The following is a 27284-nucleotide window of genomic DNA, read 5'->3' as shown; positions in this document are numbered from 1 at the left end:
AGGCTTATCTGTGCCGACAAAGTGGCCCACTTTCATGTCTGTTCAATTAGAGATAATAGTTGAAGGCATTAATCACACATATTTTCAACAAAACTTTTCTCAGTTAAAGACACCCTGCAAATAATGTGGTCCAATGCACATCCGCTTATTAGGGTTGCTATGACTATGGTGAGTCTGATCTCAAAGACAGGATACAATCAGGCTGAGGACAATGAGTGGATTTTCATATTTAATGGCCTTGGTTTTCAGCTTGGCACAGCAAACTGAATAGCAGTGACCCAAAGATGACCTTCTGTTTTTCTTCTTTGACTTGTCCCTAGGAATGACAAGGCTTGGGATCCTGGGCGCAACACAAAACAATCAGGCTTGGGATGGGAGCAATACAAAACAATCCGTGTCTCCATGCACAAACGAAAATACCAGAAAAGGGTCTACTCCAGAAAGTGGCCGTGTTGTTACTAATATGGAAGAAACTTTAATTTTCTCTTGTTTTGGGGCATTTCTGGGAAAACAATAAGGGTAGGATAATCACTATAAATAAAATTTAGAGGGTCTGAATTTCTCTACTATTTTGTGTTATTCATGTGTCTTTATCTCTCTAACTTTAGCTATGCTCACCCATGTTAAAAGAAAAAAAAAGCTTTGGAATAAAATTACCTAGAGTAAATCAAAATATAAAATGTGTTTTCCTTAGTTTCACAAACTCTTGTGCATAACATAAAGTAACTGAAAAAAATGAGTTTCCATTCTGATAAGTAGCAATGAAATCCCACATGGAAATTGTTTAACTAAATCTGATGTAAACCCTGGCTGAAGAACACAGTTATTCTTTCTTTTCTTTACACAGCATATATTTCTTTCTGCTTGAGGAATTAGACTATTCTTATTTGAAGTTTCATAGAACTTTTTTTTTTTTTTTTTTGATTTTTCGAGACAGGGTTTCTCCATAGCTTTTTGGTTCCTATCCTGGAACTAGCTCTTGTAGACCAGGCTGGCCTCGAACTCACAGAGATCCGCCTGCCTCTGCCTCCCGAGTGGGATTAAAGGCGTGCGCCACCGCCACCCGGCACAGAACTTTTTTCTTCAAAAATATATTACATACTAATTATCCATCATTATGTATTGAATATATTGTATCTTTGTTTCCTAATAGTTATAATATCATTGACTGAACATCATCTTTGCATGAAAGCAAAGATGCAGTGTTCACAAGCAAAAGGATGTTAGTAAGCATATTGTTTTTAATATATATATGCAATTTCATAATTTATATTTTAGAGTTAAATATTTGTATACTATATATTTAAATTTTAAATAACTAGATTGAATTATATATGTAATTATGCTAAGAATAATTATCACATACTTTATGTGCATATTTCTAAATTGCATTTATAATATAAAAAATTATAAAGTCATGTGTATTTAACTACATATGTATAATTAAGAAATATAGAAACAATTAAGTCATTAAATAGTTCCAAGATGGTACAGATGTTCAACAAAAGCAAATTACCATAGAAAGTTAATTAGGAGCTGCTGAAATGAAGAAATTAGAAAAGATAAAGCATAAAATATGAAATTCGCCTTGACATCTATTTATATCCTTTTAGTGTTGTATGTTTCATTGACACCAGCTTATCCATTTTCCATAACTGGTGTACCATACTTTGAACTGTTTTTATTTTTTGGCATACTTTGTTTAAATAACAGTTATGTTATTTACGTAAGTTTCTGTTGTTGTTAGCTGTAATGTTACCATACACTAGCACCAACTGCAAATTTTTATCATGTCAAAAGTAGTGATAATAAGTTTTAAAACACAATTAGTGTGATAATGATTTTATTTAATAAATTTAGGGTTAATAATTTATCTACTTGTTTTTAACTGAAAACAAACAAAGATATATAGCTATATATGAAGAAATGGTTGATTTGTGGCTGATCACGATATAATTGGTAGTGTTACTGACTAACTACTTGCTTTTAAGAAATAATGTAAAGAAGATAATTGCGATTAAAAACAAGTGGTCATAGTACAAAATTTGAAAACATAGGTACTTCAGTCTTCAGTTTGACTTTATAGCTTTATTAGCTATTGAAGAACTTTACACATCACGTTTTGTTCATAGTCATATAACACAAACTCTTCTCTCATCTACTCTTCCTTCCTCTCACTCAGCTCCCTAACTTTGTATCTTTTATAAAGGTCAAGCATATAAACAAGCAAGAAAACAAAACTAAACTAAAGAAATAAACAAGCAAAACGCAGAAACTGCTTGTGTTTCCCAAATACTCTTGGGTTTATGCTCTTGTCTGGGCCTACTCTCTCAGAGAAAACCTAATTTTCCATTCTCAGGAGGTAATAATTTCTGAGCAATCCATGGTTAAGAGTGTAGAAATATATCCAACTTTTATTGTAATATATATTTCTACACAAATATATAAAGACAATATGATGAATCTTTTTTTCTTATTTCTGTGTATATGGTTTCAGGGCTGATCCCTTTGTAATTGGACAAGTAATTGGAGGCTCATCTCTAGGAGATGCTTTCTTTGTTGTCATTTATGGCCTGTAGTTCTTCATCTAAAGTGTGTGATGCTCTGATATTTCCCACCTTTCGCATAAGTGTGTATATTATCATTGCCTTTGTTTAGATCTTGTTTATGCAACATTTTTTAAGAAAAATTGTTTCACCACAATTTTCTGGTATTCTGTCTCTTACAATCTTTCAATTCCCTCTTCCACAATCTTCCCTGATCCAGAGATGTAGAAACTGTGATGTAGACGTACCTACTATTGAGGTGGGCTCTTTAAAATGTTTTATCTCTGCATTTTTCCCAGTTTTAGCCTGTAATTTTCTTCATTTACTGTAAGGATGTGTTTTGCTGATGAGGGGCAATAGCTACATTTTCTGGAGATATAAACAAAACATTAGAATATAGTAAGTAATTGTGCTGGTTTATTATAGTAGTGATTGGTGATTCTCTTCTGAGAATCATGACCTGACTAGGCACAGGATATCTGGTATGTTACTAGAATCAAGAATTGTTTTCCTCTTGCTTGGTAGGCATTAAGCCTAATTATACTGCTATTGGTTACCACCAATATGTGAGTGACACGTATTAAGGTTTTAAATATACCTTGCATGTTAACCATTATTGTAGTTCAAAGGTGTCACAGGTGTGCAGCACATATTAATTGTTTCCTCCCTTGATGACTTGTACAGTGTTACAGTATTTTCTAGTACCCTAGAATCTGGACAACATTGCAAGAATTATATATATATATATATATATATATATATATATATATATATATATATATAACCTCAGAAACAAGCATAAGGAATCTCCTTCAGAATGGTTGGTAAGGGTAATCCAAGTACTCCCTGAACATTAGAGACTATGTATCTCCCTGGTTGCTTTTCAGAAGTTAAATGTAAACCCCTCTTGCTGAAAGTGCACAATTAGACTCAAAAGTTAGATTTTTTTTTAAGCTGGATCTAACAACTTCCACTTTGAGAGAAATACAAATATAAACCTGAGTAAAAAAAATTTAAATGAATAACACACTTTGCAGAATATTGGAAGATATAATATGTATATATTATACATATAAATATAAAATGTAAATGCCATGTTGCATACAACTTTCCAGGTTTTCTATTTAACAAAAAAGTTGGAGGGAAGTGATCAAAATAAAATTAAATCTCAATAAAGCTACATTTCAGCATCTATAGAACACATCAGTTTATTAAAGTGAGTACATACCATTCCCTTGATTGTTGTGCTGTGTAAAAGAAAATGCCATTAACCAGAACACACAAACAGATTATTTAAGAATTGTCCTTGGAATTCAATAAAACTATTGATTATTAAATAATAGAAAAGATCTATATAACAGAAATAAAATTTTAAACTGATCAAAGACATATAAATGAACTAGCTATAACAAAATAGGGAACAAAATAAAATAATAACTTAAAAGATGGACCACTTACCCCTTCTACATTAAAATGTTCATTTATATTGTTATTGTCCCAGTCTTTTTTATGCAGTCTTTTCTAGGAGGCATTGTGTCTCCACAAGATTTGTCCCCTCACTTTTGATTTTCCCTGAGCCATAGATCCAGAATCTGGGATGAATATGTTTTTGTTAGAGCTATGCTCCCCATGATCTATTGATCTTTGCATTGTGTTAGGTATGGTTTCCTGTGATGGTCTCTGCTGTAAAGGGAAGCTAATTTGATGAGGGCAGGTGGCTACATTTATTTGTGAGTTTAAGGACAAGATATAGAATGCAGTAAGAATTATACTGGTCTAGTAGTAGGTAACAGACTCTAAGATCCAGGACCTCAATTGCAAATTGTATTTATTTATTTAAAATGTCATATGTATGATAAAGGTTTTGTGGGCCAAGGAAGATAGCTAACATTGCTCTCTGGAGTCTACATGTGCATCTTTTTTTTTTTTTTTTTTTTGGTTTTTCGAGACAGGGTTTCTCTGTGGCTTTGGAGCCTGTCCTGGAACTAGCTCTTGTAGACCAGGCTGGTCTCGAACTCACAGAGATCCGCCTGCCTCTGCCTCACAAGTGCTGAGATTAAAGGCGTGCACCACCACCGCCCGGCTACATGTGCATCTTCGCTTCAACCGCACATATAAATGTGTGTATACAAAAATGCAGAACAATATACCACAAAAATTATCATTACATTTTCAACAAAAGATCAAAAAATAAAATCTAATGGCAACATTATTTGGAAAAAAAATCAGTATTAAGCATGTCAAAAGAATCATACTTTTTCTCACATTATAATCAAATAATGTAACCCTGAACTCCACTTGAAATACATATGATATTTTAAATAAATAAATACAGTGTGCACAAGGTTACACAAGAAAAATAGCTTCCTAAATTATCTATTACATTATACATAATTATGCATGTATACAGTGAAATAACATAACAAATCTAAATGTTCTTCTAAAAGAATGACACTTTAATGTATTACCACTTAAATTCTTTGACACTACAGAGGTAGCATAGTGAAAATGTATTTTGAAGAATTTAAAAATTAAAAAATTTCCTAGCCGGGCGGTGGTGGCGCATGCCTTTAATCCGAGCACTCAGGAGGCAGAGGCAGGAGGATCTCTATGAGTTCGAGACCAGCCTAATCTACAAGAGCTAGTTCCAGGACAGGCTCCAAAACCACAGAGAAACCCTGTCTCGAAAAACAAAACAAAACAAAACAAAAATTTCTTTTATGTTGGGTTGTGGTGATTCATGCCTTCAATATCAGCACTCTTGAAGTAGAGGCAGGTGATCGCTGAGTATGAGGCATGCTTGCTCTATAGAGTTTCAGGACAGCTAGGTATGAGGCATGCCTGCTCTATAGAGTTTTAGGACAGCCAGGACTACACATGTCTTGACAAACAAATAAAAAACACATACAAAGAAAAAGAGAAAAAAAACTCTTTTAAAACGTAACTGAATGTCATTTGAAATATCAAGTACATGGTAGAACTTTCTCAATTACTATCTTAGCAGTTTAGAATCTTCTTCGAGTTACCAAAAACTAACATGATAAAGGCATCATGGTCTTTCTTCATCATATTAGCAATACAGTATTTCTCTTTGTTAAGTTCTTTTTTGGGCGGTTATGTAGGTGTTTAACAATTATTGAAAAATTTGGCCATGAATTTGAAAAGATACAAGAAGGGATATATGGAGGGTTTGATGACAGAAAGGGAAGGGGTAAATGATATAATCATATCTCAAAACTGAAAAAATATATTTAAAGTAATATATAACCTCAGAGATCGGCAATGTTTTTTTCATGGACAGAATTTCTCACACTAGGAAGAACTGTATCAAATCATCTATATTATTACATCACTACAATTCTCAGAGTGACCATGATTTTTAATTTGGGGGTCAACAGCACTGATTAATAGTGTTTTATTACTCCAGAAACTTTACATTATAATACATATTATAAATCATCCATGAAAATACATAATTACAGATATTACTTGGCCTTTTAGTAGGGGTTTTGGGTTGTAAGATTAAAGTTAGAACACAAAATCTTTAATCTATGCATTCAGGAAATCTGCATTAAAGAAATGGGAAATTCAAATACAATTTTACAGGAAATCTTTGGACATTTTATATTTATGAAGATCAATTTTGACAGGCTAGTGTATAATTTGACCTTTATTTGGAGAAAATCTGTCACAGACTGTCATTGATTAAATGATAAATTAAAAACATTCTGTGCTAACAGGAACGTTTACGGTGACTGCACATCTGCCTACTAAGATTCCAGTCATAGCTAATCACAACCTGATGCTTGGATTGAAATTATGCTCACTCACTCACTTAGGAAGCAAGAACTAAGGGCATGGTAAAACAGCCACTAGGCAGGAACTTATTAGTGGTCTTTAGCTATCCTAACATGCTGACAATGTGCCTTCTAAACATTTATTTATACTCACAGATAAATGTGATTCAATACCTTAACAAAAAAAAAACTGAGTGTGGGGACTCATGGATGGTCAAGATACTGAAATTAAGTGAAAATCAAGTGTTAGCCATAAGCAGAACTTTTTTAAGGTTTAATGAGTAACGGGGAGGAGAAGGCAGAAGGAATGTAGCAGCCCAAAGACAGAGTGAAGGTGTGAGGAATGTTGTTTTCTACACATGATACAGCCATTGTGATCAAAACCTCATATTAATTGTGGGTGATCTCAATGCTTGCAAAAGACTGGGCTTGTCAACAATCAATATGGCTTAGAAGGAATTCCTTCTCTATTGAACTATTGATTACTAATGGATTCTGAGAAAAGGGCAACTTCCTTTAACTTTATATACACTCATGATACCACCAGGTGCCAAAGAGTCTTTTGAAACTTAAGGTCACAAAGTTAAGTAGAGTTAAATTAAATGGAAGTATAGTAAAGGGACTTGTAGAAATGTGGGCAGGATAACAAGGGTGAAAGAGATAGAAATAAAAAGAATGAAAATAATCAAACTACATTATTGGTAGCCCACCAAGGCCAGCTGGTCTGGGACTGAATAAGCATGCGTTGATTCCGGACTCTCTGAGCATGGCGGACAATGAAGGCAGATGAGAAGCCAAGGACAATGGCACTAGGTTTCAATCCTAATACATGAACTGGCTTTGTGGGAGCTTAGCCTGTTTAGATGCTCACCTTCCTGGAAGTAGATAGAAGACCTTCGTCTTCCCGCAGGGCAGAGAATTTGGACTGCTCTTCAGTATCGAGAGGGAGGGGGAATGGTGTGGGGGGAGGAGAAGAGGAGTGGGGATAGGGGGAGGGAAGTGGGGGGAGGGGGCAATATTTGGGAGGAGGGGAGGGAAATGGGAAACGGGGAGCAGGTGGAAATTTTAATTTAAAAAGAATAAAAATAAATAAATAATAAAAAAAACTTTTACAGAATGAACTTAATAAGTTTCTAAATTACCTCTAATATATATTTTCTCAAGCACAATATACTTTAGTTTTTCATTGATTATTTTATTTCACATATGAGCAAGGATAGTGAGTTTATATTTATTTTCCAGTTTTGCACAGAGTAATTTTCAAACCCACACATACATTGATAAGGATTAAATTTTATTATTGGTTGATATAAAATAAATAGAATTCAAATATATAGCATTAAATAGGAAATGAAGAAGAAAAATTATTTTATAAAATAAAAGCATAAACAAAATCCAGAGATAATTGTGTATTTGTTGTTTAAGGGAATTCTATGAGAATTACAAAATTAACAGTTTTTACTACTGACAGAACTCTAAATTAGGCAGGTATGTATCTCAGTAGATTTTAAACATTTTTAAAGTTTTAAAACATAAAGACTTATACTTAGTAATACTGAAGTATTGTAGTTATTATCTTTCACTCAGACAACACAGCATCAGCCTTTAGACAAATGGTGTTTTCATGTTTTCTAGATGGTTTTTATTTCTTTTTTCTAATCATTTATCATAGATACATTAGTATTTACTCGCTGTGACCCAGAGAGTAAATTTAGTTTAGCAGTAACACTAATTTTGTTTACTAATTTTTGAACTTATATGGACTCCTCAGCTTTTTAATTATTCATTCGAAACATCACTTTTTGGTTTATTATGAAACTGTTTATTCTCTATTTGTTTTTCAGAGACAAGGGTTTCTGGTTGTCCCGGAACTAACTCTGTCCTAGAACCAGGCTGGCCTAGAACTCATAAAGGTCAATCTGCCTCTGCCCCCCAGCCCTGGGATTAAACACATGCGGTACCACATCTGGCACTGTTTACTATCATAAGAGAAATAGCCAGGTGGTGGTGGTGCCGGCCTTTAATCCAGAATTTGGGAGGCAGGTGGATCTCTTTAAATTTAAGGATAGTCTAGTCAAAAAGAGATTTTTAGTTTCAGGACAGACACCAAAGCTATTCAGAGAAACCGTTTAAAAAAATTTACATACATACATACGTATGTATGTAAAATCCCCGAGTTTTGCATGTGCCAATAGCTTTTAGAGTTCTTGTTGCTAGTTCCTTTTATGATTAATATCCAGGTTATCATCTAAATCGAATTCAACAGGAAATTTGTTCCTATTAGTGATTGCTACCAAATACTACTACTACTAACAGATATTTTAAAATATTAAATCTCTTAAGGATTTGATTATAATCACTTAGCAGTTTATTTGTGAATTATACAGGTGATCATGTTTAATGACAATGAATGAGTTGTCACACGGTTAGTAATCCCGCACCATTTCTCTAGTGAAATATCTGCCAATATTGCCATAGGTGATATTAATTTGGAATGCTTGCTATTAGCTTTCTGTATATTTTAGAAACAGTTCTTTATCAAAAGAATACTTTAAACATATTTTCTGCTAGTTAAGTTTTGGGACCAGTTGGAGTCCTGGCCTTCAGCTGCTCTTCCCTGTCTAGAGCCTTCTAATTGAAGTTACTAAAAGCTGTGCCTTGCCTAGAGGATCAGAGGATGAGATTTTCACCTGTTGGTCATTGACTGCTGGGTATTTAAGCCTCCATGGTGCTATTATAGAAGGGCTTTTGTACCATTAAAAAATAAAAATGTGAGGAAGAATCAGGACAATGTAGACTCCATGCCAATAGCGTCAGTGATCCAAAGTTATCATAATCTTCAGTCTTTAATGCATCTATCTCATTTATAAAGGGATGGATGGAAAATTGGATTGTAGGGCATCTGCAATAGCAGACTTACCTAAGAGCTCTTTGGAGCTATCCCAAGTTGAAGCAAGAAAACAGGACCTGTGTTATATTGTATAAATAAATAGTAGGCAATGAATAAGATCTTGGGTTGTGGCAGAAGCTGCAGTTTGAGGAGGAGAGTTTTCTTCAGAATGTCTTCTGAATTGTCTTCCAACATTACTTTTTTCAGAGAAGCATATTGAGAACTTTGGTCCTGGGGAGGGAGGAGATCAACATCATTCATTCCTGTCCAGTTTTGATTAGCTGGGATATATGTTTTACATGGTATGTTCTCTGCACTTGGTCTAGCAGTCTCAAACATTGGTTGGCATTGTTGCTGGATGAATTAGACAATGAAGTATAATAGGACTAAAATCCTGCATGACCATGGCCACTTTTTTTCCTCAAGGCAGCACTTATTCATTGTTATTTGCTTACTTTACTTGTAAATATAAGGATGATATATCTTTCACTGATCACTAGAATTCTGGTGACATAAATGATTTAAGTACTGAGATATCCTAGGCTCAATAACCAGCACTATTTCAGTGCTTGGACTTCTTATGATCCTCTAAGCTTGCTGCTGTTGCTCTTGATAACAGATTGTGATTGGATAGGAGAGAGGTCAAATGTCTGCCCTAGGGATCCATATGATGGGATATACTGATTTATCTATCTTTACTGTATCCAACATATCAGTTCTCAATTATTATAATCTATTATCCTTCCAAACATTTCTTTTTTATCTCTTTTAAGAGCCTTCATATAAAAACCCATATTTAGCAGAAATAAGTAAAGTTGATTCATACTCTTGCAAGTATTTAAATTCTGAAAAATCACTTTTAGAAGCTCAGTTTCAAGGCCAGGCTGCTCATAAACAACTTTATGATTGAGGGCAGTCAGGATTATTCAGGAGTGTGTTACCTTGTTCAGATATGTATGGTCTACCAACTGGAAACAAAGACCCCTACCAAAAAGTAATTATTTTATAAATTAATATGTCTTGTTGTCCTACCATATCCAAGGTTTTGTTAATCTTATCAAACAACTGTTCTTAGACTAGTTGATTCTTTGTTTCCTTCTTTTTAAATTTACCACTTTCTGATTAGAGTTTACTTTTGGATCTCTGAGGCTTATGTTTGATTTAATCTTGGATTTACAAATTCTTGAAACACAAGTAAGCCATCTATTTGTGCTCTTTATGATTTCTTAAAGTAGGTATTAGGGCCGTAAACTTCCCTCTTAGAGTTGCATTTGTGCACCACACGTCATTGTTCGGTGTTTTTATTTACATTTAGTTCCAAGAGTATTTTGATTTTCTTCTTGATGCCTTCTTTGACCCAGTCATCATTCAAAATAGAGTATTTTATTCCCTGTAGATTTATACTTCCTGGATTTTTTCTGCATATTTTAAATTTTATTACACAATAGAAAGGATGCATGGCTGTGTGCTGTTGAGTAAAATGTGTATTTTTTTGGAGTTGGGTGGAACAACCTGTAGACATCGGTTAGGTCCATTTCATGTAAGATACCATTTAATTCTGAGGTTTTTCTGGTTATTTTTTTTCTCCTGACTATCAATATAATTGAGAAAGTAGAGCACTGATGTCCCCCACTGTTACTGAACGTTTGTTAAGATATGTCCTTAGTTCTATTTGTATGTTTCTTATGAAATTAGGTGTCTTAAGAACATCTGAAATGTAGATGGTTCCATACATTAGTCAACTGTAAAGTCTCTGTCTGGAAATGGCTGTTAAAGTTTGGCCACTCACCTTTATTCAGAGAGGTTTTTCTAGGTTCTTATATAAGTGGTTCTTTAAAATCACTTTATAAAACACTCTTCTTTAAAAGATGGTATCTGATCCAGAGGTCAAAGAAGGACATGAATTGCTCTTGTACAATTTACTATTCTAGAAATCAAGGTACTGGAGCCTAGGATACATCCAGAGGTGGGTGTACTGCATCCAGGTTAGTAGATCTGCTTTAGATAATTATGTCCTTTGGCAATAGCAATAGATATTTTAGGACAAATGTGTCTACTTTGGCTAACTTACTAGACTTCTCATTTTCTAAAGTTTCACTGACTAGCTGCAATTGCTTATTATTATTTAGTAAATGGCACTGAAGTATTTAGTTTAAAATATCAAAGAAATTATATGACATTAGATTGTAGTTTTCATCTTTGAAACATGATATGACTCATTAATTAGGTAATCAGCAGAGAAAGTTTTTTTTCTAATTGATAGTTGGAATCTAATCATAATTTTGTGGAAGAATCAGATTTGGCTTGATATTCATTGTACCTTTATTTTTGTTTTTTTTAAACCCTGATCATTTTTAAGCTCAGAACAACATATTATGAAGCAATTAAACATATCTACAAACATCAAACATGTTCTTGTTTTTCTATCACATTTGTAACTAAAGCAGGGACTAGTTAACTAAGGGATTTAGTTCTGACAATATTTTTAAATTCAAAACAGAGAGAGATGTACTAAGAAGAGAGCAGTCTTGAGTGTTTTATCTGATGACTATATTGGAAGGGATTTTTTAGCACCGCCTATTTTTACTTTTTTATTTTGGTTATAAATATTTCTAGAATGAAAATAAATTTTGTCGAATGGTGAGGTGACAGTTTGTAAGTACAAACTAAAAGGATTTCTATGTTTGGCATCAATAACCACTTCAGTCTCTGCTAGTTAAAGCGTTGTTCTTCTATCTCTCTGGTCATTCTCAGTTATAACCTGATAGAATACAGAATATTCACCTTAAATGGCATAAAACCCCCAAAGGTCCTGGATGAGTAAAGAAAACTCTTTCATGCCTGCAGAATCTTTTCCTGAATTTTCTACAGATCTTTATTTAATAAATAAATATTAAAAAGCAAAAGAAGACCCAAACAAAGCAATTTCTCAGCTGGTGAATCAGCATCACTTTAACTACTTTAGATAACTACCATAGAATACACTATATTCACCCGACTTGAAATTGCTCACGTGCAGTAAGCATAAACTTTCCTCAAGTTAAATTTAAACCTATTTTTTAGCCTCAATTAAATAGTAATTTTGTTAGAAAATTTAAAAATCTGATGTAGAGTAATAGACCAATCATTAGCTTGAGGAAATTTTTAATTTTTCATTGTATGATGCTATTTTTCGTAATTTCCACATACATGTGACTTCCTAAGACCTTCATTATTTATATACCAATTAGCTTGATGATTGCCTTGCTTTCAGGAAGTGTTAAAATTTGGCTTACACACTCTAATGATATATAAAATAAAAATATTGCTAAAATAACTATATGAGGACAGCAGATGGTTTTTTAATGGTAATATATTTTAATCCTCATCAATAAAATTGAGTAATCAGGGGGTATTCATTGACTCCTTTGAAATCAAACTTTGTATAAAGTCATTTGTTTATAGAAGTAGAGCTAAGTGCCTTATCGAGACATAGTCTACATAAACTAATATTTCAGTTTCAAGTGCTTTGTATGAAAGAAAAATTATATATTATTTAATATTAAAAAGTCTTAGTTCAATGTTACAAGAGCACAGATTCTGGTAAATTTAGAGCAATATTAATTCAGAAATTAAAGCTGTGTGAATAAATGCATGAGATTTTCAACATTATTTTAAACCCAATGAAGGCAAGAAACAAAAATATTATGGACCATAGAGGTGAGATTTACAAAATAAAGCGAAGGAAAAAAGTTAATAGGAAAATAAAGATATAGTCCTACATCTTCCTGAAACCTATCAAATAAGAAAAAAAAAGATCAAAAAATGCCTACTTTTTAAAGTAGTTTAAAAATACAGATTGAATTGGGGGAGGGAAATGGGAGGTGATGGTGGGGAGGAGGCAGAAATCTTTAATAAATAAATAAATAAAATACAGATTGAATGTTATTCAATGTTTTTGAGTAAAGAGACAGTCATTTCTTATATTTTATGATGGAACATTGGTAAAATAAATATAAAATTAAGGACATTTTCCAAGGCTTATTATTTCAAAGATTTTTAAGAGTAACAATTGAGATGTCTTGTGTCAGAGAAAACACAGCACTGCAAAGGGATAGGAGAGTTCATGCGAGAAATCCACTAGAAAATCAAGTGAAGTCAGAGTCTAACAAACCAATACAAAATACAGCGACTGTGTTTCACACCTGTTAGGATGAGAATTCTAGAAACATCTTATAGCTCATGGTTATAATTCCCCATGGTATTTGCCTTTGCCTTTGACCTAGAATAAGACAAGAGAGAAGATAAGCTTGTGAATTGTATACTTCAATAATTTAGAAACAAAGATATAAACTGGGAATGACTACAAATTTGACTTTGGCAAAAATAATTGTGATTATTCTGCAAGGAACTAGAATCTTGGAAATCAAGCTGGAACCAGTTATATATGTGGAGAACGTGGTACCACAGTTATTACCACATGTTTTATCATAAAGGAGGTGAGAAATTTTAACCAAAAACAATGGTGCTGAATTTCCGATTCATTACCCATGTGGTTAAAAGACATCTATACACCAAAAATTGTGTTTTCAGATTCCAAACTCAGATGTAAATTATTGCTGCAAAAACTAATAGCTTTCATTCATTGTTCCAAGATGCCAAATAGACAAAGACAGGTTTATAACTTATCTGCCCTTCAGGCTTTAGAAGAACATGAAGTGATAAATTTTCTTGCCTAGCACTTAAATATATTTGATCATGTAAAATATGTAACAATATGCTAAAAGTCATGCTATATCTTAATTATATACTAAATTTATGTGTTATGTACTAATTACATATAATCACATTGCATTATATAATTGAGCACACTCAAGTAATATAAAGTATTAGGTCATAAAGCTATATATAACACAATGTAATGCAAACATATGTTTATATAGATAAATATTCAATAATATGTGTAAGTAACATTGCAAAACGTAAGGCAACAAACGATCAGATTAATACAGTTTGCAAAGTTAAATCCTTTGAAAAATTATGGCAATCCTATTTATTCTTAATACTGATCATTAAACACTTTTATTTATTTGAATTGCATAAAGTGCTTCTCTACTTCAAGAATACACTTTGTCAGGCAGGAACATTTTAATAATTGTTGTGTGAGCACATTAGAACCCAGGAAACTCCATACTCAATATCCTTTTCACCAGAGCAATTGGCAAGAATTTAGTAAAGCGCAAATATTTAGATCATGTATTGGGATTGTGGATGATTACACCTTAAGTTTGTGAACTAAAAATTTTACTCAATCATCCATTGAGAAAGGAAACTTTAGTGTTACATAATTTGACAGTATATTAATTAATAATTAACAATTCAATTCAAACATTAACCAAAATAATTTAAAGTTTAATAACATATATGAATCTAAATTAAGTCTTAACAAATGCATAAAAAGCTTTCAGAAGTGTTGACCTTTGAATGAAAAAATGATTGTATTACAGGAATGAAGAAGTTAATCTTGATCTTTTATTTCATGTATGTGTTCCTATGATAAAATTAAATATCTTTATTTTAAATTGTTTAAAGGTAAATGGTATGAGTTTAAAATGAAGATAATTTATTTTTTGTTAGAACAATGTTGAGAATAACTTTTATCCTTTTTGGAACTTTCCCATATCAGTAGAAGCATTCCTGATAATGCATATCTCTTCTGAAGCTGAGTTAATGTTTTATTTAGTTATGTTTGATTTCACAGAAGAGAAATCATCTTTATTTTATTAAAGAAAAATCCACAGGCAGTGGGTTAGAGCATAAGGAAAGGATCTTTAGTTTAAGTAGTCTGCAGCCTTTATAATGTTCATAAAGTCTTATCCCCTAGAGACCTGGCCCTTATAATACTGAAAAGGAAGGGAACCTGTCCTTGTGAAATGAAAAGAAATGAAAAGAACCCTTCCAAGCCTTCCCTTCACAAATCTCATTGAAAGGACAAATGATAACAAAGCCAATTTTTCTCTGTTCCCAAAACATGAATAACTGGGGAAACACCATGTGTTTGTGGATATTAGTGGACCTGTGATACTTGCTATCTGCAAGGAAATCAGTAAAATAGAGAAACTAGGACTCAAGGTTTAGATAAAGAACCTAGACTTTTATTTTCTGGGACAAAGGTATGAGCGACAGTGAAACTGTTTCAAAGCCAACATTTGGCATGCACAAAACTTGCTTTGATAAAGCCTTGGCAATTGTGGTAGACTGCTAAGACTGATAGATAATTCCATGGATTTGGTTATTCTTAAAAATATAAACATACTTCAAGCATAGTATAAAAATATGAATTTTTTTAATAAGACAAAGTATACAAAGTAAGATCTGAGGAGATTCCTCAGTCAGTAAAGTGCATACATGGAAGTATAAGGAACAGTATTGGAGTCCCAGATTCCATATAAAAAAGCTGGGCACAGAAGTGATTGTAATCATGGTATTGGGGGATTGAAAAGATTTATATGGATCACTGTTTAAACACTTAGTTGTGAGCCCCAGGTCCCAAAAGATACCCTCTCTAAGAAAAAAGAAACTAACAAACAAAAATCAAAGTGGATGATACTTAATGAATAAAACCACCTGAGGTTAAATTCTTCTCATCATATATATGTGCGTACATGTGCTACTTAAGACATATTAACATGCACTCACATATATGAAATTTACACAGAGCATACAATGGAGATTATATTTTACATTGTGAGGAGAAAAAAAAAACTAAAAAAATAAAGAGTAGGAAATTAGCATTTACAAAGTACTATGCATTCTCAACCCAATTCAGGACACCCCAGTCAAGCTATGTCTGTACTATGGTATGTAAAGGGCTTACCGTAGTATGATGTTTCCAGGTTAATAAATAGAATTCCTACATCAATAGTCATTTATTAGTTTGAATATTCTACCATTGCCCACATATGTTGATATCACCGAAAATGTTTTAAAACTTAGAATTCCTGTCAACTCATATATTGTTATTTACATTTCCTCTAAGACACAAAATTGCTAGTTTTGGTTCCTTTTCTTTTGTCTGACTTTCGAGTAATAGAGTGTTTGATAAAATGAAAACTAAATGCTGCAAACTCCAGAGAGTCTAAGGGAAGACAAAGTTGTAAATACTGTCATCGAACAAATTGCAAACATCTGGGGTGATATTTGAAAAAAATAAAACAAAGCAGTTTTAGTGACTATAAAACAAAAGTTTATATTGAAATAGATATGCTACTGGTGATAGGAATTGTATAGTTTCTTCTTGAAATAAATAATAAAAACATAAGAGAATAATGAGTCAGTAGTCCAAGATTTTGTTCATTTCTTTTGATATATAACAAATATTAGTGTATAGATAGATAGATAGATAGATAGATAGATAGATAGATAGATAGATAGATAGATAGATAGATATAAAAGTTTACTCAGAAGACATTAACTTGAAAAGCTATTCAAGGGATTAAGTAAAGGATATGTAGATGTTTAGGGATAAATACTGATGTTACTGAGGGTTGTAGAAATTATGCATCATTGTGCATAAGCAGGAAGATTATTTTTAAGGCCAATCTGCAAGATGTAAGATCCCAAATAAATGTACAGGTACAGAGTGTATGAAAATCAGAGGAAGCTTACAGTGTAAGTAGGCAATGTAAGAGTTTATTACGCTGGAGCTTAAGATCAAAAAATGGAATTATTCTTATTAAGGAGCAAATTGTGAGCAAGATAAAGAGTGACAAAAGTATGTACGGAGGTATATTAGAATCAAGAAAAATGCATGAGAATAAGCAACCTTTCATACTATTTTATAAAATAACATAATACCTACTGGTTAACAAGCATCTTTGCCTTTTATAATAAACCAACCCTTGAATCATCTATAGTATTTAATGTTATGGTACAGATAGTATTAAGAATTATAGAAACTGTCAAAGTTTACTAGAAATTATTTGATTTTTACAGATATATCTATAAGTAGTGAGAGCATTGAAAGTACCATGCAACTTTTAAAATGTGATATCAATTCTTCAGCCAGAATAGGCAAAACAGTAATAAAACTAAATAGATATGGTATAAGAATGTCCATTTTAAAACTGCCTCTCAGCATTTGTTTGAAAGATTTAGAAAGATTAGTAAGACAAGAAATATAAACACAATTATGAAAGTATAAGATAAAATTTAAAACTATACGTAGTTGTTATTAACAATACACCAGAAAATAGCCAAGAAACTAATCCAATGATTTGTAATGTAAGAAGAAACATATAACATTTATTATATCTCAGTGGAGAAGCAAATGATCATTTTAGAAATTAAGAAAGTAGTTACAATACGATTTGAATACAATGCCTTCATTATAGTCTATAAAATACAAAGTCCATTGCCAAGTATGAGTTAATATTTTTCAGGTAACTCTGTATGTAAAGATTAGTCCGACTCTTAAACCTCCTCAGAGAAGTTTCTCTTTGCATCAGATTATGAACTGTTTCTGAAACATGGTTTCTTTGTATATCTTTGGCCCTCCTGGAACTCACTCTGTAGATCAGGTTGGCCTCAAATTCACAGAGATCCACCTGCATTTGCCTCCCAAGTGCTGGGAATAAAGGTATGTGCTATACCTTACTACTCTATTTCTTTAGTTTTAAAATGACTTTCTCTATCCTTTTTCTTTTCTCTCCCAAGCCTAAATATAATTTTAATTATACAATAAACTGTATAGAGATTTTTTTCATCTATATCTTTCTTTACTGTATAGTTCTATCTTTTTCTGATTACTGAGTCTTTAATCTGTTAAACAGATTAAATTAAAGCTGCTGTTTTGACTGCTGGCCTACTCCATTCCTTAGCTTTTTGAGGGTCTAGCTTCATGGCAGAGGTACTGGCAGGAAGCACATTTATTGCCACATCTCTTTGTAGTGTCTAGGTCCATGCTACCACAAAAACAGGTTGATGCAGGCTGCTCATAAACACCATTTAAGTGTTTGGTGACAGAGTCTCTTAAAAGAGCTGATAAGTTTTTGCCACTACCGCTAAGTCAGGAAGTCTTTTTTTTTTTTTTTTTTTTTTTTTTTTTTTTTTTTTTACAGGAGCTACATCTCTGCTCACCACCAGCAAACAGAGACTAGTGGAGAAAAGATGGCTACCAATAAACTGTGTTTGACTCCATTCTCATCTGTGTAGAATCCTTTTTTTGTTTTGTTTTGTTCTTTGAGGCAGTGTTTCTCTGTAGCTTTGGATGAAAGTTTTTTGTTTATTTTTAAGCTTTCTCAGTCTTTAGGTGGAAATTCTTGCCAAATGTTTGGGTGACATTTGTAGATGGAAGGTCCTGTCCTGTCTAGTCCCACAGCCATTCAGTCCCAAAGAAACATACAGAAGTATATATGAATTATAAACTGATTGGCCTATTAGCTCAAAATTATTATTAACTAGCTCTTGCATCTTAAATTAATCGATAATTCTTGTCTATTCTTGTTTAGCCATGTGGTTTGGAACCTTTTCTCTGTAAGGCAGTCTCATCTTGCTTTCTTTGTGTCTGTCTGATGACTGCTTCTTTTTCCTTCTTCCCTGAATTCTCCTAATTTGGTTGCTCCACCTATACTTCCTGCCTGGCTATTGGCCAATTAGCATTTTATCAAACCAATACAAGTAACAAATCTTTTCAATATGCAAGACAATTATTCCACAGCAATTTGCACTATGTTAATCCTACATATCTCTCATCAAGGGAGAGTTTCCATATTCTGACAGCCTCTCTAACTTTTTTCTTCAAATACTTGAAATTCTTGTCATACAGGTCTTTTACTTGCTTGGTTAGACTTAACCCATGATATTTTATATTATATATCGATATTGTAAATGATGTTGTTTCCCTGATTTCTTTCTTAACTCACTTATTGTTTGTATATAGGACGGTTATTTTCTTTTAGCTAATCTTATATCTAGCCACTTCTCTGAGGTGTTTATAAGCTGTAGAAGTTCCCTAGAATAATTTTGGGGGTATTTTTGTGTACTATTGTATCACTGGCATATAAGAATACTTTGACATCTTTCTTTTCAATTTGTATCCCCTTGATATCCTTCAGTTGTATTGCTCAAGCTAGAACTTCAATTACACTGAATAGATAAGACAGTGAACTACCTTGTCTTGTTCCTGATTTTAGTGAAATTGCTTTGAGTTTCTCTCCATTTAATTTGAGGTTGGCTATCAGCTTGCTGTACATTCCCTTTCATATGTTTAGGTATGTCTGTTGTATTCCTGATCACTCCAAGACTTTTATCATGTAGGGATGTTGGATTTTCTCAAAGGCATTTTGAGCATCTAAAGAGATGATTATGTGGTTTTTAATGCATTTCCTTATTTCTGCCTTGACCTAGCAGTCATTCATCATTATAGTTCTTCAGTTGCCATAAGTATGAAATCTTTAAGTTGTTTCTGTTGTTAAATCTGTTTTAATCTATGGTGGTCTGTTGAATACAGAAGGTTATTTCAATTTTATTGTATCTACTGAGACGTGATTTGTGACTAAGTATGAAACTTTAGCCCTATTTAATGAACTACAGGCAACCAAATCAAGCAGAGAAAAGGAGAGCTGGCCCTAGCCTAGGAATTAGCATACTAATTGGTTGTTCAGTGTCAAAGGAACAGTCATGAAAACATACGTACTAGTGACATTTTACAGACTAAACATGTTTTATTTAGAATATATATGTATATATACATATATGCTTGCAATAACAATTAATTGATTTGAAAGAGAGCAGAGAAGGACAGATGAGAGCATTTGTAAGAAGGTATTTTAGGGGAAAATGTTTTAATACAATTACAATCTCAAAAATGAACAAGAATACCAAAAATATTTAGTGAATAGATTATTAAAAAATAATTCTGTATCATATTAACAAAAAGCTAATAGTCCATTTTTACAAAGTAGATAAAATTTTAAATAGTTTTCAAATATATATGTACATATTCATATATAGATATCACTGAACATAGAAAAAGTCAAAACTAGAGTTATCATAGGGCCCAGAAGTTCCATAGTCATCTAAAGAAATTAAAAACAAACATTATTTACAGTGATTATGAATGCAAATAATGTAAGCTTTATCAATAAATGACTTCATAACAAAATAGGGTAACAGCTCATGTACAATCTCTATGAATTATTCTTAATATGTCCTTTCGTTATGTCTGTACCAAACTGTAGATGAACCTCAAAAAATGTTCTCTAAGAGATAATTAGTCTAAGCAGCTTGTAATCTTGAATTTTGTCAATCCTTGTTAAAAAAACGTAGTTAATGTTTATTTTTTTATTTTTCATTTTGTTTGTAAAAAACACAAAGAAAATACCATCCAGAGTTAAATAGGCAAAGTAGACAGACTTCAAAATATTATTCACAGTCTATTAGCCATATGTTCTTTTTGGTCATACTGTTATTTTATATATGTTTTGTTTCTCATTCCAGATAATCCCATTTATCATTTATTATGACATATTTATGAACATTTTTGCATGTTATTGGGGTATAAATGTGTTTCTTCAGTTTTAAACTACTGATAAAAGAAGTTAAGCACTGAATGATCAATTCATCAAATATATTGATCACAACAATGTCTATTATACATTATTTTGGGTGGATATATATTATATACAAATTTTATCTAAGTAAAGGTGTTAATATAAGCCTTTGCTCCTCACAGACTTTAATTATAACATATACTATAAAATACAATTTATTTTAATTGCTATTCAATATTGCAATACTGAACTAAAATTATTTTTGCTGTTGTTTTACTCTTCTTTGTACTTTATGCAGTAGTAGATAAAAATGAAGAATTAAAGGAAAGCACATTGATTAGAAAAGTCTCTCTACTCTAAAATGCATTAGGTAATTAATTCAACTGAAATTTGGTTAACCCCTGCTGGCAATCAAGCTGTGTTAAAGAGTTTAATTCATCATTTAATTTTAACAGGGAAGGTTTCATCTGGAGGTGGCCTCTTCCATACAAGAGTACCTGTGAGGGTGTTCGAGCTCCTCAGGAAAATGATGGAAGACTCAAGAAAGTAAGTGCATTACTACCGAGAAGCACCATATATCATCCTGAAGTTCCATCATTAGAAAGAATGCCTAATTAAGGGAGAATAAAGTAAAGCACAATTTAGTTTCTTTCACTGTCTCCTTCCTGTGCTTCCAACCTCTCTCTCTCTCTCTCTCTCTCTCTCTCTCTCTCTCTCTCTCTCTCTCTTTCCCTCTTCTGCTGACATAAACACACACACACATGTGCACATGAGAGACAGAGACAGACAGATACACAGATACACAGAGACAGACAGATAGACATCCCAAGTAACAGCTTAAAAACCACAAGCAGGTGAAACAAGAGGAAATGGTATAGTTATGTCTTTAACTAAGGTGAGATATCGTAGGAACAGAGCATTAACATCACAATTTGTGTTCATCATGCTAGAATCATTGCCTTCTTTAAAATAGAAACCAATCCTAAAGGTACATTTGCTTAGCACCTTTGTTTTGTGCATTGTTCTACTTGCTCCCTCATGACAGACTATCACAACCCTTTCCTCAGACTGGAGCTACTAAGCCAAGTAAGGTGCTGATTTAAGGAGGCTGATATGCAGTTGCAGCAACAAAGCTATTTTCTGCACACCTTCATTTCACTGTTGATGCTCAAAAGACCAATATACTTTCTCTCCGTTTTATTTTAATATGATTTCATCAGTTGCATCATGGGATCTAGGCAGGTGTTTTGTGTGTTAAAATCTATTCAGCTGGGATGAGAATTTCCATCTTGGGGGAATGGGATAATTGAGATGGTGGAAGGGTGGATATGGGAGCAGGGAAGAAGTTATCCTAACCAAGGGAGCCATTTTAGGGTTGGCTAGAGTCTTGACTCTAGAGGGGTTCCCAGGTGTCCAAGGGGATTTCCCCAAATAGTTCCATGGGCAGGAGAGGGTGCCTGAACTGGCCTTCATATAGCCACACTGATGAATATCTTGCATATCACCATAGAGCCTTCATCCGGAGATGGATGGTGTCTGTTTGTGGTGTTTGATGGCAATGATGAACGGAAGCTAGAGACAGAGACCCACATTGGAGCACTGGACTGAGCTCCCAAGGTCCCAATGAGGAGCAGAAGGAGGGAGAACATGAACAAGGAAGTAAGGACCGCGAGGGGTGCGTCCACCCACTGAGACAGTGGAACTGATCTAATGGGAGCTCACCAAGGCCAGCTGGACTGGGACTGATGGAGCATGTGATCAAACCGGACTCTCTGAACGTGGCTGACAAGGAGGGCTGCCTGAGAAGCCAAGGACAATGGCACTGGGTTTTGATTCTACTGCATGTACTGGCTTTCTGGAAGCCTAATCTCTTTGGATGCTCACCTTCCTAGACCTGGATGGAAGGGGGAGGACCTTGGACTTCCCATAGGGCAGGAAACCTTGACTGTTCTTAGGACTGGAAAGGAAGGGGGAGGGGGAGGGGGGAGTGGGAGGAAAATGGGAGGAGGAGAGGAGGTGGAAATTTTTAATAAATAAAATAAAATCTACACTATTTTTATTGGAAAAATACTAATAGAACCCATATTTTTTGTGTATTGTCTTCCTACTTTATTTTTTTTCCTTTTTTTATTAAAAATTTCTGCCTCCTCCCTGCCTCCCTTTTTCCTCCCCCTCCCCCCACTTTCCACGCCCCACTCCCCTCTCCCTACCTCTCCAGTCCGAAAATCAGTCACACATATTTTTAAAGTAAGTCATTGGTCTAACATTCAATTCTTTATTTACAATAATGGTATGTTTCAGTAAAGAAAAGAGAATGCCTACATTTTCAATCAGCTTTATTGACAAAATTGCTTAAGTTAAAGGCATGCAGCATGATGTGTATGTATATATACTTAGGTAAATTTACCATGCGATTGATAATATCAAGCTAAATAATATACCTAATACAACATGTTACTATGTGACAGAAAGTAGTGAATTCTTATGATTTAATATTTTAGTAATGTCCATATTTATTGCAATCATCATGCTGTACTTTAGGTCTCCAGACTTGTTTTTATTACAAATGTAAGTTAGCACCATATAACTAAAATCTATTTCTTAATTTCCTCTCCTCCATAATGCCAGTATGTATCTTTCTGTTCAGATATTTTTAGGTTCCTATATACATGTAAACAAGCAATAACTAATTTTTATTCTGTCTTTGACTTATTTCACCAGTTGAGCAAATATCTGAGTTCAAGCATGTTGCTAGTAGTGGGGTTTTCATCTTTGTAATCTGACTAGTAGCACACTATATCTGTCCACAAGTTTCTCGTTACTTATATCTTGAGTAGTATGAATAATCCAGCATATCAGGAAAATGCAGATAATCCTTCAAGATAGTAACTACATTCATCAGAGAAACAGAGAAAAAGTATGAGTGATGGATTAAATGACAGTGTGAGTGTGTGTGTGTAAGACAGGATCTTACATAAGACACAATAACCATGTAGCCAAAGATGAAACTCACCATTTATTGAAAATAACCTTGAACCCTTTATTATCCTTATTCTTTCTCCAAAATGCTAAAACGTGTTATTCTATGCTTTCAGAGGTGGACTATTATGACCTGCTTTTTTTTTTCCAATTTTGAGAAAACCTTGTTCTGTTTCCTTGTACTTGAATAATTTTACCTAATCACCAAACGTGTATAAAAGCTCTATTTATCAAACTTTCCATCATCTATTTTTTGATATATATTTATTTTAGTTTAATTTAGTTTTCAAGACAGGATTTCTCTGTTGCTTTTTGGAGCCTGTCCTGGAACTCACTCTGTGGACCAGATTGGCTTTAAACTCACAGAGATTCACTTGCCTCTGCCTCCTGAATGCCAGGACTAAAGGCATGCATCACCATGCTTGCCTTATTTTTATTAAACATAATGATATGATAGGTGTGTGCTGATTGATGTTTCTGTCTCACTTGGTATTGCAGTTATTCAGTCCCAAAGAAATTCACAGAGGTCTACATTAATTGATTGGTCTCATATCTCAGGCTTCTTATTAACTCTTATAACTTATATTAGCCCATAATTCTTGTGTTAGCCATGTGACTAGGTACCTTTTTCAGCGAGGCGGTCACATCTTGCTTGTTCTGTGTCTGGCTTCCTCTCTGGGTGATGACTACAGACTGAAATTTCCCTCTTTCCAGAATTCTCATTGCCCTGCCTCTACTTCCTTCATGATCGCTCCACCTATACTTTCTGCCTGGCTATTGACCAATCAGTGTTTATTTAAACTACAATGACAGGGTCCAAACCATTGTCCCACAGCAGGCATATATTGAGAAGTCACTGTAGTTTTAATTTTTTTACCACATTATTAGTGATTAATGACATATGTTTACATATCTCTGAGCCTTTTGTATGTCCTTTTGAGAAGCATCTATTCATATCTTTTTTTCTCATAGACTTTTTGATTCTTGACAATTTTATATATGTATACAATGATGTATGATTATATCCATCCCTCTTTTCTTCCTCCAATTACTATGATACCCCTCACAGTGCTTCTCCTTCCAAACTTCATATTGTTTTAATTTTTGTAAGTATATATTGTAGTCAGACATTTCTCTCCCTACTACATGGTCAAAAATAACCTACTCATTGTCTGAATATTATTTATAAATGGTCTGCTGATAGTTCAGAGTTGTTGGTACACAACTCTCATACTTAAATTAATCCATATTTTTATCTCTACTTTGCCATGTGGCTTGGTATGTTTTCTCTGTAAGTCATTACATCTTTCTTCTCTGAGTTTGCAAGTGACGCTCTACCTTTAGCCATCTCTTTCTCAGAATTCTAATCTGGTTCTTGAACTCAATCTCTCCTTGCCAAGCTCTAAGCCAATAAGCATTTTATTAGCAAATGAGAATAATACATATCCATAGTGTATAAAAAGATTGTTCCACAGCAATTCATTTTATTTTATTCATGTGAATGTTTTGATTGCATTTATGTATGTGTATTTTGTATTTGCTTGGTGCTATCTAAAGCTAGAAGATGGTATCTATCCCCTAAAACTGGTAATACAGACATTTATGACATATCATGATTGTGCTAGAAAGAGATCTTTGGTCTTCTGAAAGAACACTAAGTACTCTTAACAGTCAACCTATCTCTCTAACTACACTTCCTATTATAAATTTAACAAACTATTATGTCTGATTGGGGCTGCTCATGGATGCATGCATGTAATGTGTAACATAGAAAACCTACCACTGATTAACTAAATCTTCAAAAACAGAATGGATTCGAAAAGGAGAAAGTATGGTGGTATATGGAAAAGCTTTAAGGGAGTAAAGGGATAGAAAAACAATGTTATTAAAAACTAAAAATAACAAAAAGAATGATTTTCCAAACTCCTGCATAAGGAGTAGGGTCTTGCAAATCCTCCTTTGATGAGGCTGGAATTTGCTTGCCTTGACCTTGCACAGTTCGCTGTAGCAGCCGTGAGTTCATGAATGTAGTGCCTTTCATGTCCAGGAGACATGCCATACTTACATCACTATGTTTCAACTTCTGGCTTTTCCATTCTGGTCGCCTCCTCTTTGATGATGTCCCATAAGTCCTGGTCATAGAGTGGAAAGGGTGGAGGTGAGAAAACTATGTGGGCATGTTACCAAATCCTCTTCTACGTATTTACTTTTATATCCATAGACCTGGACTGAGCTCAACCTTCATCAGGTAAGTTTCTTTGCAGTGGATAGTAGTCAATACCGAGCCACATAATTTGGTCCAGTAAGAGATAAAACTATAAGTCTTTGGACAGAAATGGTCCATTATTTGTCCTTTGTTAGCTGACTGTTTTATGCCTGAGTGGCTAGAGTTACTTAGAAATTTTGTTAACATACAGATTGCAAATATTTTCTCCTTTTCCATGGGATGCATTCATTGATCATTCCCTTTGATATGCAGGAAATGCTTAGCTTGTAGCAACACTTGCTTACTTTTACTTTTACTTCTAAGCTTTATTTGTTACATCAAAAAGTAAAATCATTTCCAGGATCAAATCACGGTGCTTATCCAATGCTTTTGTTCTCACAGATATGTTATTTGGGGATTTATTTTTAATCCTTTTAATTCATGTATAGATACTTTAGGCACCGTGTGGAACATGGTAGATTAAATTTACTACATGGAAACACTGAACTTCACATCTAATTTTTTTTTCATTTTTTAATTTTTTTTTTTAAAGAAAATTATCTTTGTTCATTTTACATACCAATCTCAGTTCCCCATCCTTCCCCTCCTCCCATTGCCTTCACCCACTCCACTATCCACTCCTCAGAGAGGGTAAAGCACATTAGAAACATCATAGGTTCATATCTAAATTTATTGAAAATGTATCACATCTGTATAACATCTTCTTGACAACTTACCTGAATATTAGTTGACTGTACTTGCTTAGGTTTATTCCTTAGTTTTCTATTGTTGTCCATTGATTTGTATTTATGTTTTTATGCAATGACCTTAACATGTTTCCACCAAAGTGTATAGTTGTGAAACAGTGAGCTTTGGATAGCCTACAGAAGTGTAGATGAGGGTTTATGTACATATGCATAGTTTCTCCCCATACCCCAAGGCAAATGGACCAGAGGAAAACCCACCTCGCATGCTAGCAGCATTCCCCTTCTTGAACACTATGATTGGCCAGGGAGTCCCCTCTTCATGGAACTATTTTTGTTCCTATTGTTGGAGGAGGCTGCCCAGAAATAACCACACAGAAACTGTATTATTTAAATCACTGCTTGGCCCATTAACTCTACCTTCTTATTTGCTAACTCTTACATCTTCATTTAACCCATCTCCATTAATCTGTGTATCACCACGAGGTCGTGGCCTACAAGCAAATTTTAATGTGTCTGTCTCCAGCGGCAGCTCCATGGCTTCTCTCCATTCCACCTTCCTTCTCCCAACATTCAGTTTAGTTTTTCCTGCCTACCTAAATACTGCCCTGCTGTAGGTCCAAACAGTCCT

This window comes from Chionomys nivalis, chromosome 6 (assembly GCF_950005125.1).
Source record: "Chionomys nivalis chromosome 6, mChiNiv1.1, whole genome shotgun sequence".
NCBI classification, from domain to species: Eukaryota; Metazoa; Chordata; class Mammalia; order Rodentia; family Cricetidae; genus Chionomys; species Chionomys nivalis.
The sequence above is the reverse complement of the archived record's forward strand: the minus strand, read 5'-3'. Positions refer to the sequence as shown.